This window comes from Dasypus novemcinctus, chromosome 18 (genome assembly GCF_030445035.2).
Source record: "Dasypus novemcinctus isolate mDasNov1 chromosome 18, mDasNov1.1.hap2, whole genome shotgun sequence".
NCBI classification, from domain to species: domain Eukaryota; kingdom Metazoa; phylum Chordata; class Mammalia; order Cingulata; family Dasypodidae; genus Dasypus; species Dasypus novemcinctus.
In genome coordinates, this window is record NC_080690.1 from 86,698,604 (window position 1) to 86,716,065 (window position 17,462).

General features: G+C 39.8%; 1 long non-coding RNA gene across 1 annotated transcript in view; it reads right to left on the reverse strand.

The window, feature by feature from the left end:
• LOC131274232 (uncharacterized) overlaps nt 1–17,462 on the reverse strand; it is a 36,948-nt gene that overhangs the window by 14,787 nt on the left and 4,699 nt on the right. Inside the window, exon 2 of the long non-coding RNA XR_009181440.2 lies at nt 82–292. This is a non-coding gene — a long non-coding RNA (uncharacterized lncRNA). The remainder of the gene's footprint in view (nt 1–81; nt 293–17,462) is intronic.

Genomic DNA, 17,462 nt, shown 5'->3' on the forward strand with positions numbered 1-17,462 from the left:
TTGCTGCTATTATGACTAACACAGCTACCAGCAAGTTAGGAGCAGTAGCTGGCAAATTCTCCTTTTCCAACTGTTGCTCACCTTCTTGACTCAGATGTTTAATTTGCCCCCAGGTAGGAGGTGAAGCTGCTCTAATCTTTTGAGTGGGACCCAGCCATGTAGCTTCCAGTGTCAGTCTCTCCATCTGCATGACCAGAGCTTCTGGATCCCACAGGAACTTTCATCATCTTTTGGCATTCATGATATGATCTTATTTGATGAACTGGTACCCACACAGGACATTCTCCATCTCCTGGGAAAATACAAGCAAACCCTCATTCCCAAGTTAACAGCTTCCCTGTTGATCATTCATTGGTCAGTAGGTCATTCCACCAAATTAAAGGTTTTTCAGACAGAGTTTGAGTTTGAGTTTTAGAATTATTTTGGAAATGCCTTTCAGCTGCTGACCTTACAGGGTGGCTCCACAGTTAAAAAAATTAAGAGTGAATAGTGCTTTATACAACAGCACCTGTGGTGTCTCCTTGTCTCCCCCTTTTTGTTTTTGTATCATGAGTTCAAGGGTTTGATTTGCTCGCTTGACAACAGCATGCCCTTGCAAGTTATAAGGAAATTCTGTAATGTGTGAAATACTCCAAGTATCTAAGAATCTTTTAAGGGAGACACTACTATAAGCAGGGGCACTATCTGTTTTTAGAGACTGAGGAAGTCCCACTACACCAAAGCAAGTTAACAAATGCTGTCATATGTGTTGAGCAGTTTCTCTAGTCTGAGCTGTAGCCCAAATGAATCCTGAACAAGTATCTAAAGAAACATAAACATAACATAATTTTCCAAAAGAGATATGAGTTGCATCCATTTGCCACAGTGAGTTAGCACTTAAACCACGGGGATTTACTCCAGGTTCCAATTGTTTTGGATTGTTAAGAATTTGACAGGATGGACAAGTGCAAACAATGTCCTTAGCTTGTGTCCATGTTAAAGGCCAGCTGCACTTAAATAAGTTAAATTATGAAACTGAATAGCTTCTTGTAGAACAGGAGTGACTAATTTATCAGCAGCAGCATTGCCTCATACCAATGGTCCAGGTAAATTTGAATGTAATCGAATGTGAGTCATAAAAAATGGACTTTTTCTATTCCTAATTATCTGGTGAAGCCTTTGAAAAAGCTTATAAAGAAACTGGTTTAAATTGGGTTTGGTAAGAGCTGTTTCAATTAATTGGGTTACTTGGATGACATACGCAGAATCTGAAAGGATGTTTCTGGACTCTGGTATGTCTTGCAAAGCAGTAAGCACTGCTATTAAATCAGACTGCTGAGCCAAAAATCCAGGAGTAGGAATTTTCTTAGTTTCATAACCAGTATACCCAGCTGCACCATTTCCAGACCCATCAGTAAAGATCATAGGGTCATCAAGTATTGGTTGAAACTTAGTTATGTTAGGTAAAATCCACTGAGTGCATTTAATTAGTTGTAATATATTATTTTAAGGGTAATGATTATCTACTTGTCCAGTATGTTCAGCAAATGCTATTTGCCATTGTAAATGATTTTGTAGGCAAGCCTCAACTTCCTTGTGTAAAAGTGGGAGAATGATATGAGAAGAGACCTGTCCATGAAGGGCACAAGTGCATTCATGGCCTTTAAGTATAATCTGGGCCATAAAATCCACATAAGAAGATAAAGTTTTAACACTGTAAGGTAAAAATATCCATTCTACAATATGATTTTGTTGCATAAGTTCTCCCATGGGAGACTGTAAGGAAAGCAAATAAGCAATTGCAGTGGCTGTTCTGGATTAATGCATTCGATTTGGGCACTTTGAATTTTTTTTCTCTATGAGTTTTAATTCTTGTTCTGCTTCTTTCATCAGAACCTGTGGGCTGCTTAATTGAGGATCTCCTCATAATAGGGAAAAAAGATTAGACAGTTCATATGTGGAAATGCCCACTTTGGGCCTCAGCTAATTTATATCTCCTAATAATTTCTGTAAATCATTCAAAGTTTTAATAGAGTCCCTACGAATCTGAACCTTCTGAGGCTTAATTGTAATTTTGTCAACAATAGTCCCAAGACGGGGCGGAGCAAGATGGTGTCTGAGTGAGAGCACCTTATAGTCTCTCCTGCAAAGAAGCGGCTGGACAGCATTGGAAATTCTTCAGGACCAGGCTGTTTTGGGATTTGCAGGGCAGGAATTGTCTGGACATCGATTTGGTGGGACGGTGACAGAGAAGACTCATGTAAAAGGTAGAAATCAGGCTCTCTTTTACAGAGATAGGAGCTGTGCGCAGGACGCTCCCCCCTGGGGCAGGCAGCGCAGCAGCGGGGATTCCTGGAGGCTTTGCGGTGCTGGGGAATTCATAAGCCCCGAGTGGGCTATTCAGGGGCTTGCAAGGCAGGAGGCCTGTGGAAACCGATTTGGTGAGACAGAGACGGAGATTTTTGCGAGGCATGGAATTTTTCTTTTCTGACAAGGATATCAGTGCTTCTGGCTAGAGCCCCACCCCCTAGGCCTGGCAACCGATCTGCAGCATCCTTAAATCAGTCCCAATAAAGAAGTGTCATCAGCAGGCTGTTTCGGGGGCTTGCAGGGTGGGAGGCATCTGGAAGCCGATTAGGTGAAACAGACGGAGGAGTCTTGTGGAGGCGTGGAATTTTGGTTTTCTGACATGGATATCAGCACTTCCGGCTAGAGCCCCGCCCCCTAGGCCTGGCTGCTGATCTGCAGCATCCTTAAAATGGCTGCAATATAGAGGCACCCCCAGCAAGCTGTTTTGGGGAATTGCAGGGCGGGAGGTGTCCGGAAGTCGAATTGGTGACAGAGCAGAGACCCTAGTGAGAGGGGGAATTTTGGGTTTCTGACACAGAAGTCAGAGTTTGTGGATGTGACCCCCCCCCCATAGGGTTGGGCACCCAGCTGCAGGGATCCCTGAAGGCTGTGTTGTATTGCGGTGCTCTCAGGCTCCCTGTTAACTGGATTTGAGGTTGCCAGGTCTATGTCCCCTAAACCCTGGTGGCCCACACCCCAGAGACTCACACCTCTTGAGGCTGCAATATCACAGACTTCCCATCCCTGAATCCACCACGCCCTGAGGTCATCTGAGGTCCTTGATTGTCCTAGCCCTCGACGTTTGTGTTTTTTTTCTCCTCTTTCCTTTTTCTCTTTTTCCTTTTTTTTTACTTTTTTTTATTTTTTATTGCCCTGGTTGCTAATATTACATTATCTCCTAGTCTTTTCTCCCATTGTATCCCCCAAGGACTTTTTTTTTAATTTATTTAGGATTTTTTGTTGTTGTTGTTGTTCTCTTTCTTTTCTTTTTCTTACTTGTTTCCCTCCCTTTTCTTTACCAACCCCCCCTTTTTTTTCTTTCTTTCTTCTCTTTTTTTTTCATCTTTCTTTTCCCTCTTTGTCTTCTTATTTTATCTTAATTATACAATAGGTGCTACAGGGAACACCTCACATTTGCTGGGTTTCCTCATCCTCTCTTGCCTCATTTCTGTCGGAATTGATTTTGACCACCTACACTATCCCTTTTCCCCCACATCTTGATATCCTCCATCATCTACTGTCTCTCCTGTATTCCACCTCCCTGTCTTTGGTCCCGAAATTGTCTAACTTTTAATTTCTAATACCTTTGTTTTGTTTTCTGTCTTTTATCCACTCTTGATACTATTGTCTTTCTTTTCTCTTTCCTTCTCTCATGAAAACACTGGATTTTTAATTCACACTATATTCCTCCCATATTCAGTCAACTACCTCATTATAGGTACTCTACTTACTGCTATAACTCTATACAACTTACATGAATCTAATATCCATCTTCCCATATCTCATATTGTTGCTCTGTTAACATTTATTACCATTACTACTTTATACATTTTCCTTTCTTACACAATTGCCTTTCCCTGGCCCTAATATTTTCCTTCAAAGTGAACTCAGCCAGCAACAAGAAATTAGAATAAGAAGAACAAAGTGACAAAGAGAAGATATAACACTTATGCAAGAACAACAGCTAATTAATCCCCAAGACTAGACAAAGAAGCTAAGGAACTGATTAAACCCGTGAAGATAAAATGATGACCAGACAGCAACAAAAAACTACAAACCAAACCAGTAATCAGTAAAATATGGCTGAATCCAATGAACAAACTAAAAACCAGGAAGGGGAGCAGAATTTTGCACAAGTAATTAAAGATCTCAGAACATATATCAGAGACAAACTTAATGAAGTAAAGGAAGAGGTTAACAATATGAAGAAAACACTTGGAGAGGAAATTGCAGACATACGCAAAAAGATAACAGATATTATGGGAATGAATACCACAGTTCAAGAAATAAAAAATACACTCACAGCAAATAGCAGCAGATTAGAAGAGGCAGAGGAGAGAAATAGCAATGTGGAAGACAGTACATCAGAAATCAAACAGATAGTAGAATTGATCGATAAAAAGATAGAAAAAATCCAGCTAGGACTTAGGGACCTGAATGACAATGCAAAATGCACAACATACGTATTATAGGCATCCCAGAAGGAGAAGAGAAGGGAAAGGGGTCAAAAGGGGTATTGCAGGAAGTAATGGCTGAAAACTTCCCAAATCTACTGAGAGAGACAAATAAACATATCCAAGAAGCACAACGTACCCCAAACATCGTAAACCCCAACAGGCCCACCCCAAGACATATACTTGTCAAATTATCCAATGCACAAGACAAAGAGAAAATTCTAAAAGCAGCAAGAGAAAAGAAAACCATCACATACAAGGGAAGCTCCATAACATTAAGTGCTGATTTCTCATCTGAAACCATGGAGGCAAGAAGGTAGTGGTATGATATACTCAATGTACTAAAAGAAAAAAATGTCCAACCAAGAATACTCTATCCAGCTAAACTAGCATTCAAAAATGATGGAGAGTTCAAAATATTCACAGATAAACAGAAACTGAAAGAGTATGCCAACAAGAAACCTCCCCTTCAAGAAATTCTAAAGGGAGTTCTGCAGGAGAAAGGAAAAAACAGGACAGGCAGAGTTGGAGGAGAGTGTAAGAGCAACAAAAAAGACAAAAAGAGAAGAGAAAAAAATATGACAAACACAAGTCCAATCAAAATACAGCTAACATAAATAATTCCTTGAAAGTAATAACACTGAATGTCAACGGATTAAACTCACCTATCAAAAGATGCAGACTGGGACATTGGATAAGGAAATATGGCCCATCTATATGCTGTCTACAAGAGACACATCTTAGACCCAGAGATTCATGGAGGCTGAAAATGAATGGTTGCAAAACAATTTTACAAGCAAGCAATAACCAAAAAAAAGGCAGGAGTAGCTATATTAATATCAGACAAAATAGACTTTAAATGCAAAACAATGGTGAGAGACAAAGAAGGATACTACATATTAGTGAAAGGGATAATCTCTCAAAAAGAACGAACAATCATAAATATTTATGCTCCTAACAAGGGCTCCTCTAAATACGTGAGGCAAACTCTGGAAAAACTAAGTGAAAGAATAGATGCATCTACAATTATAGCAGGAGATTTTAATACACCACTATCAACTCTGGACAGAACATCTTAAAAGAGAATCACTAAAGAAACAAAACATTTGAACAGTATATTAGAGAAGCTGGATCTAATAGACATATACAGATCAATACACCCAAATACAGCAGGATACACATTTTTCTCAAGTGCACATGGATCATTCTCCAAGATAGACCATATACTAGGCCACAGACAAAGGCTTAATGAATTCAGAAAGATTGCAATCATACAAAATAATATCTCTGACCACAGTGGAGTGAAGCTGGAAATCTGTAAGGGCCAAAGACCCAGATTTCACACCAAGATATGGAAATTAAACAGCACACTCTTAGAAAAACTGTGGGTCGGGAAACGGACTTTGGCCCAGTGGTTAGGGCGTCCGTCTACCACATGGGAGGCCCGTGGTTCAAACCCCGGGCCTCCTTGACCCATGTGGAGCTGGCCATGCGCAACGCTGATGCGCGCAAGGAGTGCCATGCCATGCAAGGGTGTCCCCCGCGTGGGGGAGCCCCACGCGCAAGGAGTGCGCCCGTGAGGAAAGCCGCCCAGCGTGAAAAGAAAGAGCAGCCTGCCCAGGAATGGCGCCGCCCACACTTCCCGTGCCGCTGACAACAACAGAAGCAGACAAAGAAACAAGATGCAGCAAATAGACGCCAAGAACAGACAACCAGGGGAGGGGGGGAAAATAAATAAATAAATCTTTAAAAAAAAAAAAAAGAAAAAAGAAAAACCGTGGGTCAAAGAGGAAATCTCAAAAGAAATCAATAATTACCTTGAAACAAATAACAATGATAACACAACATACCAAAACTTATGGGATGCAGCAAAAGCAGTACTGAGAGGGAAATTTATAGCCATAAATTCATACATCAAAAAAGAAAAAAGACCAAAAATTGAAGAACTAACTGCATACTTGGAGGAATTAGTAAAAAAAAACAAAACAAAGAATTCCCACAGGAAGAAGAAAGAAAGAAATAACAAAGATAAGAGCAGAACTAAATGAAATAGAAAATAAGAAAGCACTTGAAAAGATAAACAAGACCAAGAGCTGGTTTTTTGAGAAGATCAATAAAATTGACAAACCTTTAGTGAGACTAACAAAGAAAAAAAGAGAGAAGATGCAAATACACAATATAATAAATGAAAAAGGAGATATCACCACTGACCCCACAGAAATAAAAACTATTATAAGAGGATACTTTGAAAAACTATTTTCCAACAAAAATGACAATTCAGAGGACATGGACAAATTCCTAGAAACACATAAGCAGACTATATTGATGAAAGAAGAAATTGATGATCTCAACAAACCAATCACAAGTAAAGAGATAGAATCAGTCATTAAAAACCTCCCAACTAAGAAGAGCCCGGGGCCAGACGGCTTCACAGGTGAATTCTACAAAACATTCCAGAAAGAACTAACACCAATCCTGCTGAAACTCTTCCAAAAAAATTGAAACAGAAGGAACATTGCCTAACTCATTCTGTGATGCCAACATTACCCTAGTACCAAAGCCAAACAAAGACACCACAAGAAAGGAAAATTACAGACCAATATCTCTATGAACCTAGATGCAAAAATACTTAACAAAATACGTGCTAATCATATTCAACAACACATTAAATGAATTATACACCAAGTGGGATTCATTCCAGGTATGCAAGGATGGTTCAACATAAGAAAATCAATCAATGTAATACACCATATAAACAGACTGAAGGAAAAACTCACATGATTATATCTATAAGTGCAGAAAAAGCATTTGACAAAATACAGCACCCTTTCTTGATAAAAACACTCCAAAAGATCAGAATACAAGGAAATTTTTTGAACATGATAAAGAGTATATATGAAAAACCCACAACCAACATCATTTACAATGATGAAATCCTAAAACCCTTCCCTCTAAATTCAGGAACAAGACAAGGATGCCCACTCTCTCCCCTTCTATTTAACATTGTCTTAGAAGTACTTGCTTGAGCACTGAGGCAAGAACCAGATATAAAAGGCATTCAAATTGGAAAGGAAGAAGTCAAAATTTCATTATTTGCAGATGACATGATCCTACACATAGAAAACCCTGAGAGGTCTACAACAAAGCTTCTAGAACTCATAAATGAGTTTAGTAAAGTCGCAGGTTATAAGACCAATGTACAATAATCAGTAGCATTTCTGTACACCAATAATGAGCAAGACCTGGAGGAAATCAAGAAATAAATACCATTTACTGTAGTAAATTAAAAAATCTAATATTTAGGTATAAATTTAACTAAAGATGTAAAAAACTTATACACCAAAAACTACACAAGACTGTTCAAGGAAATCAAAGATGACCTAAATAAATGGAAGAATATTCCCTGTTCATGGATAGGAAGACTAAATATTATTAAGATGTCTATCCTACCAAAGCTGATCTACACATTCAATGCAATCCCAATAAAAATCAACACAGCCTTCTTTAAGAAACTAGAAAAACTAACTATGAAATTTATTTGGAAAGGAAAGAGGCCCCAAATAGCCAAAAACATTTTGAAAAAGAAAAATGAAATTGGAGGAATCACACTACCTGACTTCAAAACATACTACAAAGCTACAGTAGTGAAAACAGCATGGTATTGGCATAAGGACAGACACACTGACCAATGGAATCGAATTGAAAGTTCTGATATATAACCTCATATATATAGCCATATAATATTCGATAAAGCCACCAAACCCTCTCAACTGGGAGAGAATGGCCTATTCAACAAATGGTGCCTGGAGAACTGGACATCGATATTTAGAAGAATGAAAGAGGATTACCATCTCACACCTTATACAAAGATCAACTCAAGATGGATCAAAGACCTAAATATAAGAGCCAAGACCATAAAGACTTTGGAAAACAGTGTAGGGAAACATCTACAAGACCTTGTAATAGGAAATGGCTTCATGAACATCACACCAAAAGCATGAGAAGCAAAAGAACAAATAGATAAATGGGACTTCCTCAAAATTAAAGCCTTCTGCACCTCAAAGGAGTTTGTCAAGAAAGTAAAAAGGGAACCTACACAATGGGAGAAAATATTTGGCAACCATATAGCCGATAAGAGACTTATAACTTGCATATATAAAGAACTCCTATATCTTGAAAATAAAAAGATAAACAACCCATTTAAAAAATGGGGAAAAGATTTAAACAGACACTTCTCCAAAGAAGAAATACAAATGGCTAAAAAGCACATGAAAAAATGCTCCAAATCTTTAGCTATCAGGGAAATGCAAATCAAAACTACAATGAGATACCATCTTACTCCCATAAGATTGGCAGCTATGAAAAAAACAGAATACAAATGTTGGAGAGGATGTGAAGAAATGGGAACACTCATCCACTGCTGGTGGGAATGCAGAAGGATCCAACCATTCTGGAGGACAGTTTGGCAGTTTCTCAAAAAACTAACCATAGATTTGCCATATGACCCAGCAATTCCACTGCTGGGTATATACCCAGAAGAACTGAAAACAAGGACACAAACCGATATATGCACACCAATGTTCATAGCAGCATTGTTCACTATCGCCAAAAGTTGGAATCGACCCAAATGCCCATCAACAGATGAGTGGATCAATAAAATGTGGTATATACATACAATGGAATACTACTCAGCTTTAAGAACAAATACACTACAAACACACATGATAACATGGATGAATCTTGAGAACCTTATGTTGAGTGAAGCAACCCAGGCATTGAAGGACAAATACTACATGACCTCAATGATAAGAAATAAGTAAACCAAGCTGCCTCAGAGAGTGAGAGACTGGAAGATAGGCTTACAGGAAATTGGGGGGTAGAGGAAGGATATAAGCTGACATCTACATGGGGGAAATCTATGATACGCTGAAGGTAAGTATGTGTACAAGGAAGGGATAAAATGGGGGCATAGGGTTACCTTTGGGTGGGGCTTTGTGGGCTTGAGGGGGGCTAGGGTTCGGCGGATGGGTAATATTGCCCAAGAAATTAGGGGAAGGGTGGGGCAACATACAAACATAGGAGAATATCAGATGTTGGTTGAGAGTATAATGCTGAGAAAACCTTTTCAAAATATAATTAGGAAAGTTACCTGTTTAAGATACTTAAAGGAGATAATCTGATGAGACAGACTCCTAGGGAATATGCGAATGCTCATTTTGCCAGAGTGGGTTATACCATCGGGTAGAGACCCATATAATGAGAGTGACGGTATACCCACATCCTGGGGAGGACTAATGCCATCAAATAGAGGGAACTGTATCTATCAAGAGAAATGGTGGCTCCCAGGGCATTAGGGCAGTTGAGCAAGTCAAGCCCTCAATACTGTTGCTAGTATCTCTGAACATGGCTCCTCAAGAAATGAAGATTGACTGTCATTGTGGGCCCCAAGGGGAGGGGGAAATAGATATGGAATAGATGGAACCAACATAACTGTGAGGGCAATAGAAGTGTTTCACAAGAGTACACACGGATGGATATGAAACATGTAATATTACACCAAAAACATATAGGAGCCAACAGACTAATAATGTAAATCATAATGTAAAACATAGGATAACTAAAAATTTAGAAAATTGTATAGCCTAAAGTATAAACCACAATGTAAATGCAAATGGTACCTTGCTTGAAAGCTATTGTCTCAATACCTGTACATCAGTTTCAGTAAATATGGTATGAATATGTTAAAAGATTATTGCTGTGGAAGGGAAAAGATTTTATATTGGATATGTGGGAGTACTGTATATTGTATATATGAATTACTGTGATCTATGGCTCCTGTGAAGAGAAGCTCAATAATTAGGAAAAAAGAAAAAAGAAAAAGATAGGATGTAGAAATCAATATGTATCCTATATCTAACCTTTAAACTCATCACTATATTCCATTTTACTATTAAGGGAACCTGGTATTATATTGGGCTTCACTTTTCAGGAAGTTTTGGATCACAGAGTGGTTCAACAATGGCAGCGGAGGAATACTGGTATGGGATGTTATTGACGGGACATAGGGTTGACAGGGAGTATACAGGGCATGTGTCTGGCGTGCATGGAAATGTTTGGATATACTCATAGTGGAAACAATTAAAAACAACAGCTGGGGGGTTGCTGGGTTCCTGGCCAGGGGGGGCTCTGTCGTGGTCCCTAGGGGAGCAGCGACAGTCCCCCAGGTGCAATGGCAAAGACCAGGAAGGAATGAGGGTCCAACAGTGAGTCCCTGCTACTAATGACTATGCTTGTGAGCCTATACACCTGAAATAAGAACAAGGCCTAGAGCAGCACTATGCCTAAGGGTTCCCTCCTGACGCCTCCATGTTACTCAAATGTGGCCAGTCTCAAAGCCAAACTCAGCATGTAAATGCACTGCCTTCCCCCCAGCGTGGGACACGACACCCGGGGATGAGCCTCCCTGGCACCGAGCGATCACTACCAAGTACCACCTGATGACATAACTAGAAAATGACCTTGAATTAAAGGTTCAACGCGGACCAGCAGAATATCCCTGTCTACATATAATAACAGGCGTTAAAAATGCTTTTTGACCTAAATTAAGGGGGAAATGGAAAAGACAAATGAGTTTATATGGCTCTGAGTCTCTAAAAAAGAGTCTGGAGGTTGTCAGAAGGATTGCCCTTATGCACACCTAAGCAGAGTCTCAGAGACAGATAAAGTAGATACATCCCCAGGTATTGGTTCTTCTGAGGGCTAAAGAGACCCACACGTTTTATGGTCATAGCAGAAGGAGTTCACTGCCATGTCAGTTGGCCCTTCTTTGGAGTTGGTGTCTCTGCGTGATGGAGCTGGACTCAGATGTGACCTCTTTTCACAAGCCTTCCCTGTTACTTTACTGGAATTGTAGTTGATGCTGGGGTTTAAGATATATCTAGGGGATCTGAATCCCTGGACTGACAATATGATAGCCAGGCCCTGAGCCTCAACAGACTTCAGCTCCTACACTCTGGTTTATTGGACTTACCCCACTCAGCTAACATGGAGTTGAAGAATGTCAACCACCACACCATGGAGCCAAGAATGCCTACAACTGAAAGCAGGAGGATTGCATCCAGTATCCATGTGGAATCTAAGCCCCCTCTTGACATAGATGTGGAATGGACACAACCAATCCAAGGCCCACAGGAAGGAGGAATACAGTAAGGATTAGAGTGGACTTACTGATATTCTATTCATGAACTATTGTGGTTAGTAATCGAGAAAATGTGGCATTGGTGTGGAAAAAGTGGCCATAGTGGCTGCTGGATGCAGGAAATGGGAGGAAGAGATGAGATGTGGAGGCATTTTCGGGACTTGGAGTTGTCCTGGGTGATGCTGCAAGGACAATTACCGGACATTGTAGATCCTTCCATGGCCCACTGGATGGAACGTGGGAGAGTATGGGCTATGATGTGGACCATTGACCATGAGGCACAGTGATGCCCAGAGATGTACTCACCAAATGCAATGGATGTGTCATGATGATGGGGGATAGTGTGGCTGTGGGGGGAGTGGTGGGGTGGGGGCAGTGGGGGTGAATGGGGACCTCATATTCTTTTAATGTAATATTTTTTAAAAATGAATTAAAATAAATAAAAAATAAAATAAAATTATAATTTATATTAAAACAAAAAACAAAAAACAAAACAATAGTCCCAAGATAAGAAATCGGAGTAAAATTGTTTGAATTTTCTCAGGGGCAAGTTTTAACACTGCTGCAGTTAAGCTTTTTTCTAAGGCCTGATATGCTAAAACTAGAGTCTGAGAAGAGGGAGCAGGACACAATAAATCATATATGTAATGTATAATATAACAAGAAAGAAAAGCCAATCTGACTGGATTTAAGGCTTTAGTTCAAAATTTTGACATATGGTGGGAATATTAAGCATTCCTTGAGGAAGATATTTCCACTGAAACCATTTCATAGGTCCTTTATTATTGAAAGAAGGCACAGAGAATACAAATTTCTCACAGTCCTGGGGAGCCAAAGGATTTAAAAGAAGCAAACTTTTAAATCAATAACAAGTGGCCAGCTACGAGGGATCATAGATGGTGTAGGTAAACCTGGCTGTAGTGCACCCATGGGTTGAATGACAGCATTAACAGCTCGGAGGTCTGTTAAAGTCTCCATTTGCCTGATTTTTTCTTAATAGGAAACACCAGAGAGTTCCAAGGACTAAAAGATTCTTCAGTATGACCCTTGTCTAACTGTTTCTTAACTAATTTATGAAGTGCCTCCGATTTTTCTTGAGTTAATGGCCACTGTTCAACCCAAATCAGAGAGGTTGTATTTCCACTTAAGAGGAATAGGTTTGGGTGGTCCAAGGAGGCTAGACTGAGTAGTGGCCACTACGGAAAAGGTGAATATCTGAGTCCCTCACAATTATCGTGAGCTGTAGGGTTTATTGGTTCAACAAGTCCCTGGTGGTGCCTACCTAACCCTAACCCTGGAACATGTCCTTGTTTGCTCATTAATTGTTGACTTTGTTTAATATACTGGCCAACCGGGGGAATATAAATTTCAGCCTGCCACTGTTCTAATAGATCATCACATCCCCAAAGATTAATAGGTAAGTCTGCAACTTACACTGCAGAGTGGCAGGTTGCCCATTAGTTCCCAGACAATGAAAAATCTGCACACTCTGTTTTAAACCTCCGGGAGTGCCAAGTCCCACAACAGAAAGAGATGCATCTTGTAATGTCCAGGCAGAGGGCCAATGGTTAGAACAGATGATAGAAATGTCAGCTCCAGCATCAATAAGTCCTTTACACAGTTTGTTCTGAATAGTTATTTCACAAACAGGAAGAGATTCTAACATTTCTTCAGTTAAGAATACTCCTGTCATTTGTGTACTTCCAAACTACTTTTCCCTCAGACTTCCTTACTAGTTCCTACAGGAACATAAGGGAGCAACAACATTTGTGCTATGCAATCTCCAATATCGGCTTTCCAAGGAACTGAGGTGGACATGATAACTTGAATCTCTCCTTGATAGTCACAATGAATTACTCATGTGTGCACTCTAACTCCCTGTGAAGTAAGACTGCTTCTCCAAAGAGAAGTCTGACCATGCCAATTGGTAAAGATTCCTTTATTTCCATTTTTACATGGATGGGGATGTCTCCTGGAAGCAAAATAACAGGTTCTGCAGTAGGGATGACTATGGCTGCACTTCCTGCTGTGATGGGGGATAAGTCCAGGGCACTGCAGAGTATCAGGGAGTGCCGGGATTGCTTTGCTGATCTGGGAAAGCCCCCTTTTGGAGTGGGGCTGGGAGTGGCCCTGTTGGGAGTTTCCCAACAAGGGGGTGCTTGTTCTTATGGTAATTAGAACAACATTGGCTAGACAAATTATTTCCTTTACCACAGTGAGGACACAGCTCAACTCGTTTGTGAGCAGAAATATTCTGTCCAGGTGGTATTGTTTTTCCCTCAATCCTTTTCTGACAATCTTTTCCCATGTGGCCAATTTTCCCACAATTAAAACATTTTCCAGAGGACCTCTTATTGATTTTCATCCCTGCCATAACCTGAGCCATCACTGTAGCATGGTGGCCCTCTGTCCCTATATCCTGGAACAATTTAACATATCCAGTCAAATCCACTTTACCTTTCATAATCCCTGTAGCTTTCTGACAATCCTGATTAACATTTTCATAAGCCATTAGCTGTAAAAGAGTATCAGCAGCCACTAAATTATTGACCTGTTTTGTGATAGCCTCTTGTAACTGGGCGTTAAAGACAGGATAGGGCTCTTTAGGTCCTTGTAATATTTTTTGAAATGACATTGGAAGCTGGCATTTAGCCTCAATTTTTTCCCAGGCTCTTTTTTTTTTTTTAAAGATTTATTTTTTATTTATTTCTCTCTCCTTCCCCCTCCGCCCCAGTTGTCTGTTCTCTGTGTCCATTCACTGTGTGTTCTTTCTTGTGTCTGCTTCTATTCTTGTCAGCAGCACTGGGAATCTGTGTCTCTTTTGTTGCATCATCTTGCTGTGTCAGCTCTACATGTGTGGGACACCACTCCTGGGCAGGCTCAACTTCCTTTCACACTGGGTGGCTCTCCTTACGGAGTACACTCCCTGCACGTGGGGCTCCCCTATGCAGGGGACACCCTTGCATGTCATGGCACTCCTTGCGTGCATCAGCACTGCATGTGGGCCAGCTCCACATGGGTCAAGGAGACCCTGGGTTTGAACCGTGGACCTCCCATGTGGTAGGCAGATGCTCTATCTATTGACTCAAGTCCGCTTCCTTCCAGGCTCCTAAGCAACAGTGACAAACCCGTGCAATGGCTTGACCATCCATTGTTAATTGCTGATCTACTCCCACCAAATTCCCCACCCCCGCTAACTGATCCAAGGAAATAGGGATATTATAGGCTCTATTATGAACAGCCTGAGTCTCTGCATGATCTGTCCACCAGGTTTTGAATTCTAAAATCTCTCCAGACCCTAGGGTGATGTGTGCAAAGGGGGACCAGTCAGTCAGAATCAGTCTAGAGTGTTCTGCAAGACCATGCACCATACCATAGGTAAAAGGAGAATTTGGACCACATTGTTTTTTTAACTCTCAAAATTTTAAATGGAAAGGGTTCATAAGTGAACTCATAAACTCCTTTTGGGTTTTAAGGATCAACTCTGGGACCACTCATTCTTGTATGATAACCAGAAAGGTCATTTGAAGCTCCTCCAAGTCACCCTATCTTCCAGCCTGTAAAATGCCTTCTTATAAAGCTGACAACTTTGGCTGAGCATCTCCAGGTAGGGGAGGGGGATGAGGTGTCGGTGGAGGGGAAAATGACTTTCTAAAGTCAATTAATGAAGGAGCTGAAGGCAAAACAACTTTAGATTTAGTATCATCATAAGATTCTGTGGGAGGAATTCCTCACATTCTCTATCTTCATTCTCCTCTTCTTCCTCTTCTGTTTGTAAGGGTTCCAAAACATTTCATTATAGCCCAAGTGGGCCAAATAGTAACAGTGAGTAGAACACCTTGTACATGTAATGTTTTAAACTCTTTTCCCATTCTCCTAATTCTAAAGTTCCTATTGCTGGGACCCATGAGCAGTATTTTTCTATAATCTGTAAGAGTTCTAAAATATAAGACTCATAGGCCTCGGCTCCTCCAGCCTTGAGGATTTGTTTCAAGAGACAGACATACAGGTGATATTTTGTTGAACTGTCTCTGTTTCCCATCATAACCCTGCAAAAATACCTGAGAGTGTCCTTACTTACTGAGGACTTGGAAGGCCTTCTAAACCACTTGGGGCTCTGTGCCATTACAATGATTTTAGTTTTGCTCAAAGTGATCCTTCTACAATAGTAGGAACAGGTCATACAAAGTTCAAATGCCTCCTCACACAAACAATTTTCATGCTGACCAGCCAGTGTTTTGTCTAGTCAAGGCCTGGTGTTCCAAAGCCCACACTTCTTATCTGCATTATGGAAATGTTTCAACTTCTTCCCATAGATTCAATCTCTTTTAATGTGATTGGCTTGTTAAGTTCTTGTATTTCTTTTATTTTATGTAGTTTTTGTGCATTTCTAGGCATTTGTCCATTTCTTCTAGGTTGTCTAGTTTGTTGGCATAGTTTCTCATAATATCCTTTTATGATTCTTCCTATTTCTGTGGGGTCAGTTGTAACTTCTTTCTTTTCTTTTCTGATTGTATTTATTTTCATCCTCACTCTTTTTTTCCTTGTTAGTCTAGCTAGGAAGTTGTCAATTTTATTGATCTTCTCAAAGAACCAGCTGTGGTTTTGTTGATTTTCTCTACGGTTTTTTTGTTCTCCATTTCATTTATTTCTGCTCTAATCTTCATTATTTCTTTCCTTCTACTTGCTTTAGGATTGGTTTGCTTTTCTTTTTCTAGTTTCTAGATGTTAAATCATTGAGTTTAGCTCTTCCTTTTTTTTTTTTTTAAATATACACATTTAGGGCTATAAAATTCCCTCTCAAGACTGCCTTAGCTGTATCCCATAAGTTTTGACAAGTTGTGTTCTTGTTTTGATTTTTCTCAGTATACTTACTGAATTCATGCAATTTCTTCTTTGACCCACTGATTATTTAGGTATTGTTCAGTCTCCACACATTTGTGAATTTAGTTTTTCCTGGCTACTATTGATTCCAGTTTCATTCCATTATATTCTGAGAGGGTGTTTATAATTTGAATCTTTTTATAATTATTAAGAGCTGCATTGTGCCTTAACATGTGGTCTATCCTAGAGAAAGATCCATGGGCACTTGAGAAGAATGTATAACTGATTGGGTTTGGATACAGTGTTCTGTATATGTCTGTTAGGTCTAACTCAATTATATTGTTCAAGTTCTCTGTTTCCGTGTTGATCTTCTGTCTAGTTGTTCTATCTAATGCAATGAGTGGTGTGTTGAAGTCCCCAATGAATTGTAGAGATGTCTATTTATCCCTTCAGTTTTGCCAGAGTTTGTCTCATATATTTTAGGGCACCCTGGTTAGGTGCATAGATATTTATGACTGCTATATGTTCCTGGTGGATTGTATCTTTTATTAATATATAATGGCCTTCTGTATCTCTTATAACTTTTCTGCATTTAAAGTCTGTTTTGCCTGGTATTCGTGTACCTACCCCTGCTCTTTTTTGGTTACTATTTGCATGGAATATCTTTTTCCAACCTTTCACTTTCAGCTGGTTTGTATCCCTGGTCTAAGGTAAGTAAGTTTCTTGTAAGCAGCATATGGATGGCTCATATTTTTTTACCCATTCCATCAGCCTGTATCTTTTGATAGGGGAGTTTAATGGATTCATATTCAATGATATTACTGTAGATACACTATTTATTTCCACCATTTTATTCTTTGGTTTTCATATATCATATATTTTTTCTGTCTTTTTAATTTTTCAGTTATCCTTTTTGCTATTCTTCTATTCTCTCCTCC